This window comes from Egretta garzetta, unplaced genomic scaffold (assembly GCF_000687185.1).
Source record: "Egretta garzetta isolate BGI_Z169 unplaced genomic scaffold, ASM68718v1 scaffold123, whole genome shotgun sequence".
Lineage (NCBI taxonomy): Eukaryota > Metazoa > Chordata > Aves > Pelecaniformes > Ardeidae > Egretta > Egretta garzetta.
The window spans coordinates 208,240-222,752 of record NW_009259182.1 but is presented as its reverse complement, the minus strand read 5'-3'; positions in this window follow the sequence as shown (position 1 = coordinate 222,752).

Here is a 14,513-nt window from a genome sequence, read left to right as displayed (position 1 = left end):
CGCTATTCCCCTGCCAGAAAATCCACAGAACTTCCCTCTGAAAATATTTCTTACCCTGGGTATTTCCCCATTACAGGCCTGCATCTCTGAATTCATCGATGTGTTTGCTTAACTCTCATGCACAGGTCAGTGCTTGTTTGTCTCAATTTTTTCTCCTTTTAAGCTCAATTTATGTGGCAGAATGTTCATGAGCAAACCTTTTGCCCACAAAAGACTTCATAGTTCACTGTTTTTTTCCTCCATATCATTTAAAAGGAGACTTTTTTTGTTTGTTTCTGAGGAAGTAATACAGGTCATCATCCTGCACTGGAAAAGTTACTGCCTTCATCGAGAAGGAGCCTTATCTAGTAGTTTTGTTAGTATCTGTACTGTCAATGCAATATTTTTGTTGAGACTTCTTCCAGGGTTTGACTCATTTCTCTGTATATTCTTCTGGAATATTCTTCTGAAAGTTGGAAAAGTTATTTGTTCTGGCTGAGTCTAAAGTGAACAATTAGAGAATGGAAACTCATGGAGTGAGCTTAAGCAAAATTAGCTCCCAGAGAAAGTGGCCTTAATTTTCCTGAAAGGCGAGCACAGTGGCAATGCCGATGCCAGGCGGCAGACTGTGTACCGATTTCAGTTGCACCGGGGCCTGAACCCTCATGCTGGGCTCACAGCCATGTGCAACAGAATTAGCGTTAGGCAGACAGAGGCAAGAGAAAGAATAGTGCGTGATCCAGTACAAATCTTTAGCCTAAGCGATATGATATTCCTGATAGTCTTAACTTTTGTACAAAATGCCCCGTGGAGACACGTTTACAGAGCTGCCATTTCAGCAAATGATATTTTGCATATTCTTTGGAGATGCCGCATAGGTAGTGCAATCATACTCAGCTGCAAAGTGACCATGTGAATTTAATATGACTCAGCTGCTTGCAGGGTTAGAAACACAGGCTATTTTAGGCTGGCAGTCAGTAAGAGAAGCTGAAGTGGCGCTAGGAAGGGGAGAAAATACATCTTCTGTCCAGCATTGCCATTTTGGTGTTGCTGCAGTGTTCTGCACAATTAGCAATTTATGCTGGCATATAGTGGAGATCTGCTTCAGAACAACGAATGTTTTTTTATAAACCCAAACTGTTTCTAAAGTGTTTCTCTCTCCAGAGTGTTCCACCCAAATTAATACACAGAAGCTACTGAGGAAATGTTCTAAAAGCTGTAATAGTATCATTTTTGGAAATTCCTGGTTATTTCCTTTCTCTCACTATGTATGGCTCCCCAAAATTTACTGAAGCCCCATGCCACTTTCCCCCTAATTCTATGCTTTAATTTCCGGTTGTCTCCACCGAACTTTGTTACTGTTCCCTTTGGTTTACTGATCTGGTTATTCTCTTTTCCTACACCTGCCTCCTGCCATCTCCTTCCTCATGCTGGGGACAAATTGTTTTTACTAGTCACCAGAAAGCCTTTTGATTTCTTGTTGAAGTTAATTTTGAAAATAACTTCTCTTTCTTTTTGTCATTGACCCTCCTCAAATATTTGGTCATGATCTGTTCTGAAGTTGCCTGTCTCCTTTAGACTGTAAGTATTTTACATGGTAGATTGTGTCTAATCTCACTGTTAACAGTTTGCAGGGTTCAGAGCAGAACCGAGCGAGACTGAGTAAACCCACCCATGAAACTTCCCAGGATTTAATTGATGCTCCAGTCCTTTCCTGTAGCAAACCCAAGTGCTTTCAGAAGGTTTCTTTTATACAAACAAACAAACACAACAACAAAAGAGATGTACAGCGTGTGATGTCCCCTAGCATACTCGGGTTCAAATTCCTGACCTGCCGTCCCTCTAACTACAGATGACTGTGTTGATTCACCCACAGCCTGATAGGGATCCTAGGGCAAGGTGCACTCCAGAGCTCCTGCTAGAGATGATCTACTCTCTATAACAACGTATTCTACAGAGTCATTACCGGAATTTGCATCCTCATGTATTGGGTGAGCATCCCCACAACTGCACTGCAGAATTGCACTGCAACCGAGCTGCACTTTCTAATGAAAATTCATTTCGTTGAAAAATTCTCAATCAATCAGCTCTAATTTGGAAGCCCCAGCTGAGCTCCCACTGCAAGACACATATCGTAAGAGACAGGTCTTGCTGTGAAGGGCTGGCGGGTTGGTGAGACGAAGGCTGAGAAGAAAAGCACAATAGAAAGGTGAAATGGCTTCTTCAGAATCACACAATGGGTCAGTGGCAGTTTTAGGTTTTCCTAGTGCCAACCACAGCCCATCCTACCTCTTACATCCTGAGCTTACAGACAGGCTATGCTTTCCCCCGGCCATCTTTTCATTAACTAGATTATTCCTGCATGTAGATTAACGCATGGGTGCACAAGTTCAGCAGTTTTGAACCTTACTGCTTGCGAGGCATCATGCACATCTATGGCACCGTCAAAAACTTTGAGGTAACAGATAACAAGGATGTCATGGTAAAATGCTAAAAAGGCAGACCCTGATGTGCCAGACCAGGCAAGGGGGCAAGGAAAATCAAGCTTTGTTCAAACTAAAGTGTGTCAGCTGCTCTGGGCAAGGTAAGAAATATCACTCATGTTACACAGTTTGGAAAATCTAGCATAAATTGATGCATGTGAGCCCATACAGGTTGTTAAGCCAATGTCATGGTAAGAATGTGATGCCTTACTTAAAATTAAACTTTTCCCTTCAGAAGCTCTCCTGTGTCCCTAAGACTCTCGGGGAAGTTTTATTCTAAGAGCAATTTTTTTTTCTTCTGGTCTTACAGTGATTAGTAGGAACAGATTAGAGACAACTTGTTGTTTTTTATAAATAGCATAACAGTGTATTTTGTGTATTTTTTCCCAAGAGCTTTCTAAAACTGAAATTTCTCTTTGAGGACAGCTGGTCCATGCCCCTGAGGAAAAAGATGCTTATGGCAAGGCTGAGGTTAATGATTTTAATTTACAGTTTTTGTTGGAATATCATTTTGCTTCTGCAGAAATCTCTGGGTCTCCATTGTTTTAAAAAAGCAAAGATACTTAAATACGGCTTTACATTTTATTACCCAAAACACATTTAATTTTGTTTGACTAGATCATGTCAGTATGTTAATAAAATAATTGTTATTCCAAACATGCTTGGTGAACTTGAATAGCAGAGTGAAGTTTATATATTTAATCAAATATATTCAGTAATTCTAGTGGAAGATGCAGAAGTGTTTTCCATCAATATTTCCTTGGCTTTTGAAATGAATATACATTGCCCAACTTCTCATTCTTGTGGATCCATTTTCTATCCATATCTAAGCAATTGAATTTCTTTGTACGAATGTTTACAAAGGTTGAAACAGGGAAAAAAACCCACTGGGTCACATGGGCAACTCTTCTTGCTGGAAGTGCTTTTACAGGTATCTGATCAAGGGGAGGAGAAGTCTTGCAGCTTTTCAAGGCACGAGTTGTAAGGTGAGTCATCAGACCAGTTGTAATTTCCAGAACCATATAGTATTTTTTCAGGAATATTTGGATGCATTATAAAAAGGCTGCCATTTCTCATTTTTTCCCCTTATGCAACACTTCGTCCTTCCTACTGCATGGGATCATGACTTAAAGCTTGTCTAGTTCCTTCAGAGAGTTTCAAAAGGAAAAAAAAAAAGCTAAAAAAAGAATAATTTGTAAAAAACCTCTCCATAGTGCTATGTGGTTTGAAAACCGGACAGGAAACTGTGAGGTGAGAACTCTCCGTGGACTGGCATTGCGCAGGTGTGGGAAAACAGCAGGAAAGCATGGTATGAACGGGCGTAGGAGCTTTGGGGAGCAGTGGCGATGCTGAGGGGACAACTGAAGAGACAACATAGAGGTTGGACAAGAAATGAAAGGAGCTGAGGAAGAACCATTGGGAGGCTGCAGGAGCAGAACAGGCAATTGCAAAGAGCCTGTAAGGCCAAGGGGGAGTTAAGGCATCCTGCGAGGCTCCTTGCCGCTGTTAACCCAGCCACCCCTCTGGATAATGTTCTGGGAAGATGCCCAAAGGGCATTTGCAGAATGTGGTTTGTAATCTTTCTGTATATTTATCACTAAACTCTGTACATTTTCTTTAAGCAACTTTCTCTAGTAGTTACTGCTCAGGGATCTGGCCAGGACAGAACAACTGGGGATGGGCTTTTGGTGGGTAGCGTGGCTGGCAGAGAGGAGGTGAAGGCAGTGCCCCAGAGTTCAAGTGCATCGTGTTTTCAATTTGTATCAGGAGTGACCCTGAACCCTTCCACTCCTTGGAAGATTTTCTGTCCTCAAGGAATGTAAGAGTGGAGTCCAAGAGGGAGAAGTGAAGGATTTCTCCAGGATGAAAGGATGCAAATGTGAATACTCTTATTTGTTGTCTGACTTTTTTTAAAGCTTTTGCTAAATAGTATGGTTTCATTACTGTTAATAGTAGAAAAACAAGTAGAAAAGAAAACATAAAGTCATCCAAGAGTTACAGTGTTGTTATATATTTCCTCAGATTATCTTAGTTGGAAATCTCATTTGAGATAAGATATCACTCTTTTGAGTGGTGTGGCTCCTGTTAGGTTATTACAGAAGTAGGGATATGATGATTTTACTGTTAGCAAACCTCCCTTGTAAAATATAATCCAGTATTTGTACTGGATTTAAAAATGCTGTAAAACTGCTGATGGAAGAATGTTAATCTTGCTATGAGATAAAGAGCATCAAATAAGCTTATTTAATGTGGAAATTCACATTTCCCAATACATTTATTTTCAACTTTTACAGTGTATTCAGAGTATTTTGTGTGGCTTCTCTGCTCTGAAAACTTCATGGGCAAACTTACAGGGATATATATATATATTTTTTTTTTAGGGGAAAGTGGCAGCTGAAGAAAACCTGTTCTTTCAACCAAGCAGCAAAGCAACAGTACAGAGCCAGAGCTCGTAGTCCTTGTGCTGTAAATCCACATCAATTCAACTAAGACCAAGCACTTGTGAATACTAAATTCACACTAGTGTAGCTGAGAGGAGAATTGGGCCTTTCTTTTTGAACACTTCGGAGTCTGGACTGAAAAAAAAGTAGCAGGGTTTAACCTTTAAACTTTTCACTGACCTTTAAATAGTACTTTGGATTATATTTGTTTTTTTAAGTATACCGCACTTACATTATAAAACGGGTTAACAATTCAAAAGTTCTGTTCATTATGTCTTTGTCACCTTTTTGAGTGATATTCCTTTTTGCAAACCAATTTTTATAGTTAGCAGCCACACAAGCAATGTGTTGTATCTAAGTTCATTACTTAGGTGATGGCCAGGCATTGATCAAGACACTACATTTTGCCGAAGTCCTGTATTAATGCAAGGCACAATGAAGACCAGATATTTTAATACCACTTTACAGCATAGGTGACTAGAAAATCTTCCACCAACACCTAACCAGACCATTATTTTTTCTTCTTCAGCTTTTTTTTTTCTTTCATGCTATTCACATCACTGCTTTGCAGGCACTTTTTCCTCACACACCCTCCCCGTACGTATCTTCACTATGTAGTCCAAACTACAGGTGCAAATGATGTGAAATGAACCAATGATTTCTCTCGGAAGAGTTTAATTAACACTAGAAACATCTACTGCTTGGTATAAATAAACCAGTCTAAAATTGATGATTGGCATTTCCCCTTTTAGTTCACACGATGATTGCGAAATGTCTTGCCGTTCACATAGAAGTTTGTCTTCTAAGTCTGTCTATTCCTAGTGGAAAAATGTCACGGGCAGAGAGGTTTTATATGTTTATGTAATATATGTTTATATAATTTATGAGAGGTTGTACATGTTTAAGAACTGAATGTTATAGTATACTTTATGTTCATAATTTGGATCAAGAATTTTCCTGCTGGAACGTTACAGCAACACAGAGACACTCATGCACCATCCCTTATGTTCAAGCTACTCTTCAAGCACAGAAATACTGGGCTTAGAAATAGCCAAAATTTCAAACAAATAGTTTTGCATTGAAATATTAAATTCTGAAAATTACTGACACAGCATAGCACAGCAGCAGTGCTCGGGCTGAGTCAGTGTGAGAAACACTGTTGTAGCTTTAGAAAACTAAATGTCTGGGATTTTTTTCCCTGCATAGTTTTACCAGGACCTGATATTGTGAAGACATTGCTTCTCACAGGCTTTTAAAGGAATAGAGTTCGTAAGCAGAGAGCAGACACTGAAAGATCTTGTGATGCGGCTGGTGAAAAGCATCTGCATTTTATATTGGATATTTGTTTAGTGAACAATTTGGAAAGTGCTGTACATTTTTTTAACATCTCATCTCTTGCTGTTATGTTTTGGAGAACGACTAAATCTCTGGAGAGGAGTCAGATTCGTAAAAGTTGTCAGTTGTTAGAACAGGGTATTCAGTGAATAAATGAATTATTGTGCTGAAGTCCTTTATTGAATATTCCTGTGGCACTGCTTTAGTTAAGTATCAAGAACACAAGCATTTAACAATATTACTTTAAATTCAAAATGCCTTGAAAGGACTGAGATTGAATTTGCAAATGTAATCAAGAATAAAACACGTGCCTTGGATTACATGTCACTTTTTGGGATGTTTTGACATAACACGTTTAGAAAATACTTTCCTGTGACTGAAATGATTAAAATAGATTTCAGTTATCTATGACTTAAAACAGAGCCAGTCCAGTTCTCGCTTAATTTGTTCTCTGCATCAAGGTAGGCACCAGCTGACATGCTCACTTGTCTATCAGTGTGGAGGCCAACTGCTTAAGGCTAAAGTGCTATTGTGTTACTTGTGTGAGTAATCCTATTAGCAGCAAGAGAATATAGGCATCGAGAAACTGTAGAATGATCAGAAGTGAGAAAATAACCTGACTTCCTTCTCACTTCTACAGGCGTTCTGTGCAGCTATTTTAGACAGACCTCTTGTGTGATGGTACCAACATCTTCAAAGCCTCCATCCTTTTACCTCCTCTCAGTGATATCAAAATCACACCAGTTTTTCAGTATGTATTCAGACAGACACACTCAGAAAAGTACTGGGTACATACTCAAATCCATTTGATAATCGTCCATTTCATTTCCAAAATACTGGTACCAAAGTAACAAATATAAAGATACACAGGAAGTTACTTTTCTCTGTATCTAGGACCAAAAAGTACTTATTCAAGAAATTCAGTATCAGTTAGGACCACACTTAGAACAGTTAGAGCACTGTTCCCAAAGAGCGACCATGTCCATAATAGAAAATGTACAGAAGACATTTACTATTAAATCTACTTTTATTAAATTTATTGTTAAGTTACAGCTTTTCAGCATTAAATTTTAGTATTGAATGCACTGTTACATTAAACACCCTAGGTTTTAATCCAAGTAGACAAATCCTACCACTAAGTTATACTCAAATTTGCTACTGATGTTCGTGAGACTTGTAGGTATCTGAGAACAGCAGTGTTGGGTTTACAAATGAAATGCCACACTTAAACTTATCCAGGAGGGCAGGTAAGACTGCTTGTTAATATCAACTTTCTCGGAACAGCATGGTTAGTTCACTGATCAGATCACCTGCCCATCCATCTAGGCCAGGCAAATACCAGAAACAAACAAACAAATTATTACCTTTTGCAATATACCTGTTCTTAGTGCACGATGGAAGGATCACAAAGATAGTGAGGGATAGTGATAGAGCACCCATCAAACCCATGTTGTTTCCTGCTCTGTGACACATTTGATGTAATTGGAATGGGACAGAGAGAAGGAATTTGGTTGTTGTGGTTATGAAATTCGGAACCTGGTTATATAGCCTGATGATGACATGGACATCTGTTGTCACTTGGCAGTGATTACGTATTCACGCTCTTAACTAATAATTATGGACGAGTTAATATTACATGAAGTTACACCCTATCTGAAAAGAAGAGTACTGACATGTCAAGAATTCAACTAAAAGATGCTTTGATTTCTGTATCCTTAATGCTGGATCTCCACTGTTGATCTGTTACCAATTTTGCTTCATCAGATGAAACAATAAGATGGTCAAAGGCAGGTTTTCCTTCCCACAGCATCCTGGGACTGGTACCAGCTGCACAAGATTACTGACAAGAGGTAAGGTAAGGTTAAAAATGCACTAAGGTCACCCCAGCACCAGCTAACCATTACCCACCACTTCTGCTCGAATCTTGCTGCTTCCCATGGATTATTACCACACTCACTGGGGGGACAAGAGACCAACAGTAGTCCCGGTCCTTAGGCCATTGGTTAAGACACTTATGGGATCCATACATTTGAAAGCTTCATGTGGGAAAAGAAATTAGAGCCTGAAACACTCATACCCCAGGGAAAATGCACTGACACTGTGTAGGTGGGTACACTGGGGTGAAGAGCACCATCATCAAATTTTGTCAGAAAGTAATACCTTTCAGCACTTTTATGTTGACCCTGATCTGAGAAGTGTTGTCTGTGTACCATGTTTCGGAGGCAGCCCCCTGGGTGAGGCAGATATACTACTGTCCTCTGCACAGGTCACGGCGGGAGGGAGGCGTGAGGAAGGAAGAGGGGAAAGGAACAGACCTGCCCTGCCTTGCCCTGCCAAGCAGGTGGTCTTCTCGATCTGCACTGTAGCAAGTACCTTGGGAATATTAAGGTTGAAAATCATGGAGCTTTAACCTGCTTAAGTCTCTGGTGCACCTACACCTTTATGTCCACTTCTGCAGAGGTGAAGAGCATAAGATTTGCTGTTCAAAAGACAAAGACCAATAAAGCTGAGGTTTGGTGACCAGTTCCTGTCTTCTCCTATGCTCCTCTGAAAGAATAAAAAAAGGGAAAGCAAGAAAAGGTCCCACAATTTAACATTGCTGTAAGACTTCATCCACTCAGAAACATTAAACCCCAGTACATTCCAGGAAAATGGTTTCAGGAGACAGTATTCAGCACATAAAAAGCTACACAAGTAAACTTCAAATGTGAAAGTACCAGATCTTAAAGCTTAGAATTTAAAACTGCAAAGTGCACAGAAATAAAACCCTTACGGAGATGCTAAAATGTCTAATTCATTATTATTTCAAAAAAGATTAAAAAATAATTTCTTAACATTAAAGTGCAATCAAGCACTGAAGAAATTATTTAAACTTTCCATAGGAAAAAAGCACACTCTAAAACGCTGCAAGGGTATTGATGGCTATTAAATATTTACTTTTCTCTCTAGCTCACACTAGAAAGAGTAATTTGTATTTGGCAGAAACTGGCTGCAATTACATTAGTCAATCCAAAAGCCCAACTTGCTCATACAAAATGCAAACAAATTAGTTAAAATGGTCTAATTAGCAGACTGTAAAAATGCAAAGCGAGGCTGGCATAAAAATGTGTGCTAGACAAGTATACTTTTACAAAATAAACAGAAAGGCAAATATGAAATAGTCTAATAAATCCCAACTAAAGCATCATAATGTAAAGCCGGATATTTAGGGATTGCATACTTTAAAGTTTCTATGTACTCCTAAATATTTTCTTGCAACCCACATTCAGTCAGGAATACATGATTAATACCATAGCTGGAGTTCTACTGGGATTTCAGTTCAGCGCTGTGGAGCTGTGTGGGCCAGGTTATATATACTTTTTGTGCGGGTATATACAAAACTGCAACGCTTAGTCAAGTTAATCAGAGTGCAAGGTAGCTTTGGAGCATGCGAAGAATATAGGATGTGGCCTATGGAAGGAAGGTCAAGCTGTTTCTTTACATGTCGTGTGTTTGTTTTTGTTTCCACAATTAAGATAAATAACTGGAAGCGTATGGAAATGTGGAAACAGTTAAGGTAAAAGATAATACACGTTTGTTCTTATGGGAAGTACAAACTATGGGCATTGTCTATAAGGACTTGGCTTACTGGTTAAAAAGAATCACTACAATAACTGTATTATTGTTGACACTGATATATTAGACCAAAAAGGGCTTTAGCATCTCTTGCTTCATAACATTGCTGCAATTTCTTAATCTGTGGGGTTTTAACTCCCTAGTTTATATACTATAGATATAATAGTCCATTATGATTCGTAAGCTATCATATAAAAGAAGCTATTGTGAGGTGATGAGATGAATTTGTCTCCACATCCTTCTCACCTCACCACATGTTCTTCTGTCCTCCAAAATGTCTGGCTGTCTGGAGCCACATTCTTTCTTCATGCCACCTGACAGATGGCAGAAGGTGGGTGGCTTTGGCAAAATTAATTAGAGACGCATTGAAGAAACAATAACCATGAACACCCTCTGGCAAAAATACGATGTTATTTGGCACAAAGAACCTTTGTGCGAAAGCATTGCAACAGCAGAAATATCCTGACTATGCTGAAGAAGAGGTCACCCAATAGAAAACAGTCCTTGGCAAAAGGAGAGCAGCGTGGCCACAAGGTGTGGTCATTATCGCCATTACCACTTCTAACACATAACAGCTGACTCATTCAGTTATTTTCACTCAAATAGTTGATTGCAGCACCTTCACTCCCCCATGCTGTCCCCAGTTCTGCAGATTGCCTCACTGTGCCAAATATGTTCAGTCCACCGCTCTTTCTCACGGAGAGTATTCATTTGGTGGAAGAATATCTCACTTTACAGAATATCCCTGCTGGTTTCAGTGCCATTGAAGGAATAAGATATTTGTGAATGTAAGAACAAAGTCCAGTGGAGACAGCTGAAAAATACGGATACTTCACTGTGAAGATTAAAGAACAATATCCTGTTATCTGTTATTTGACTTAGTGCTTGAAAAATGGCTTTGAGAATGGTAAAAGTAACAAGCCACATCACAGAATTATCTTTTCCACTTTCTCTCCCATCACCACATATTCCCATCTCACACAATTTTCCAAGGAACCTTGAATCCCACAGAGCTCCCTGGTGATGACTGGATAAACCGAGGATGTCAGATATATGAGGAAGAAAAGGAATTGCTGACATCAAAAAGGGAAGCTAAGAGAATCAAGGCTTGAGGTATGGGGAAAGAAGTCCCACCATGTGGGCAGGTTCCATCATGTGGGAAAGAAGTTCTACTATGATGTCCCAATGTGTTGCTCCACAGGCGTCATTGGTGACAGATGGGAGATAGGAAGGCTGCTCCATTTCTGCTATGATCGTGCTAACACATCTAAGTACTGTCATTGCTCCCTCTGTGCAGGAGTCATGGGACTGAAGAGCAAAATTCAACACAGCTCTCCCAGCTAGCGACTACGCTGCTCGGTGTCCTGTGTTTTGCTCTTGTTGCCTCCACAGGCATCTGCAGCAAGCCCAAGTAAGCTAATCAGCTTCCTGCCTGGCACACTGGTTTGTTCATTCTTCTCTACGTGTGCTGGCAGCTCTGTTATCCCCTAACTGCCAAATATTAGGAAAGGCATTGTCTGAAACAGTGTTTGTAGCTGCAATATGATAGCTGAACTTTCACAGTTTTCCTCCTAGAGTTATTCACCCCTTGCATGCAATTCACCGGAGAGGCAGATGAGCCAGGAGGATGATGATTCAGCCTGGTGCATCTCAACCCATCTGGGCAAATCTCTCCATCTTATAATGAAGTCCAAACCACCTGATTGAACAGCCCAAGAGGAGATGCGGCATATTCCCTATCACCTAATTCTACTGGGAATGGCAGCACAGTGTCTGTCCGTGAACCAGCCTCATATATGTCAGCCTGCTTTCACGGAAAACTTGACTCCAACTCTACTTACTCCAGTGGAGAGACTTTCATTAGGCTCAGTGAGTTTGGCTCATGCACAGATTGCATCTGGTTGCCTCCACTTTTAGTGAAAGAGGGATGGATAGGGTCAGGAGTTACTCTAGCTCTAGTAAGCCTGCTTAAAGAGACGTGAGTAGTGAGGAAAGGGTTGAGACCCTGCAAGAAAGCTGAACAGGAGAAGATGCGTTACTCTAGCTCTAGTAAGCCTGCTTAAAGAGATGTGAGTAGTGAGGAAAGGGTTATTGCAAGAAAGCTGAACAGGAGAAGATGTTGCATGGGAAATTGGATGGATGAGAAAGTGAACACAATGACACAGGGAGGGGAAGTGATCATGCCAGGAAATGGAAGCAAGAAAGACAAAAGAACTATATCAAGAAATAATGTGGAAAGAAAAAGAAAAGGCAAATGGCAAGGAAGACCAGTTGCATATTTCATTGTCTGAAACAGTGTTTGTAGCTGCAATATGATAGTACAAATCAGGCTTAATTTCATAGATAAACATGGCGTGTTCACCATTGGGAAAAGCATGAGGGAAACAAATAAGGAAGAAAGAATAAATGGTTGGTTTTCGAGATCCACAGGAATCTGGGCTGAGATCTATATTAACATAGAATTACTCAAGATGTAAAACCTAAAACTTATGTGAAGAATTAAGAAACCCCTCTTGATACTGAGTATCTGGGTAATAAAACAGAAGTCAATAAATTCTAGTTCAATAATGACGATGCATGTAAGGAAAACAAATACATCTACATAGCAATGAGCACTAAATTAGCTACTTCATCTCAGGAAACACATCTTGGAGAGCCTGATAAAGATGCCAGCCCAGTGCTCAGCAGCAGCAAAACCAATTAAGAATTATTAGAAAAATACTGGAGAACAAATTGGGAACTATTCTGCTGATACATAGCTTGTGGTGTACAGTCACCTCATCTCAAAAACAATATAGGTAAACCTAGAAAAATATACTGAAAGACAGGAAGAACAGTCAGCTGCATTGAATAGCTTCTGAATGAGGACTGTTTAAATAGAATAAGACTTCATTGTGGACAAGGAATGACTGAGCACTAAGATAGGTTGTTATTACTTCAGGAGACAGAGAGAAGGTAAATATGAAAGATTATTAACTATCTATCACAACACAGGAACAATTAGTACACAAGAAATTACCAGGGAACAAACCAAATGAAAGAGAGTATTTTTTCACAGACTAACTGAAGTGTGAGACTCATTGCCACAAGATATTGCAAAAGCTTAAAAGTAAGTAAACTCAGAAAAGACTCAGTAAATTCATGGAAGGCAAGCCCTGCTGCAGCTACTGGATGCAGCATTCAGATGCAGTATCTGGGTGTATAATAGTAGCAAATGATGAACCACTGTATAGTTGCTCTGGTTTTCTGAAGACAGAATATTGGGAATTTTCTTTTTTTTTATTTGATCCAATCTGAATAGTCTTTTTGATAGTCTACGAGATACAAACTAGAAGAGAAAGTACAGTGCTTTTATCTTTGCAGGGGATACAGAGCAGCTTTAAGGGATCTGAGCTCAGTAGGATGCTGTGGGGGGAAAAAGCAGAAGAGAAGGCAGCTGCTTTACCTTCAGCTCTGATGTAGCTCGGGGAACCTGCTGTACCACGCCGGTCTCACATCATTTCATGTCCTACTTTCACAAGTCCTCTTTCCTTTGTCGGTTTCATTAACATTATGCTACTTAGAAAAAAAAAATCAGTGTAAAATTACACACATGTATAGAGGTTAAATAAACTCTTGCTCCCTGACTCTAAAACACAACGATTTTTCCTTTGCTACTGCGTGGACCAAGCAGATCTAGAGTTTGTGAAGTGAGCATAATTTATTCCAGACTCATGCTGGAATAATTTATGTTCTTGAGCCTTTGCAGATGTATAGTCACTAGAGAGCTGTCTGCCTACAGGAGTTTTTACACATATTTTGTCTAAATCAACGCTCCAAATGCAACATCGAAGATGCGGTGAGTTTGTGTGGATTTGTAGCACTCCCTGGAGGACTCTCTGTCTAAAAACCAATAAACATTTCACAGTTCTCAGTAAGTGAAGATTTTCATCATTTTTGATGCATGCAATATTGACTGGGTTTCTCATTTTAATTTCAGTGTTATTCCACAGGTAATAAGTAATTGGAGAATAACTTCTTGCAAGTGAATGATAAAAGTGAAAATTAATCTTTCTATACTTAGCTGCTGCTGTGTATTCATTACAAACCAATGCAGCAAACCAGAATATTAATTTATAAACAAAATGCATTTCATATTGATTGAAATCTACAGCAAACTCTTCATATTTTATGAAAAAAACAAGTAAAAAGAAGACATAAAGAAACAGTTATTTTTTTCTGTATATATGGTTTTTGTTTTTGTACACCTAGCATGGGTGTCACAGGTTCAGCTGAAAATACTTAATTCTTCTTAAAACTCATTGTTACAACCTGTAAGCCTATGTGGAGATTAAAATTCTTATTTATTACTCTGAAGTCAGCTGATCTAAAGGACTGACTGAATATGGGGCCAAGATCTCAAATTTATTCCTAAATTGGCAAGATGCTGTTTCTAGAATGAAGTGACTACAAGATGTTTCTGAAAGGCTGGTCAGAATCCATCACTGCAGATGCAGAACTGCAAACACACCGATGGTGTGTGTGGCCAGTGTTTACAGAGGTCTATGAATAATAAATAATCTAGATAAATAACCATAGTTAGAGCTATGCAAACAAGAGAGCAAATAAATCAAGGCCTCCTGCTCATGCATAGATACCAAACACAGCACTTCTGCATGTT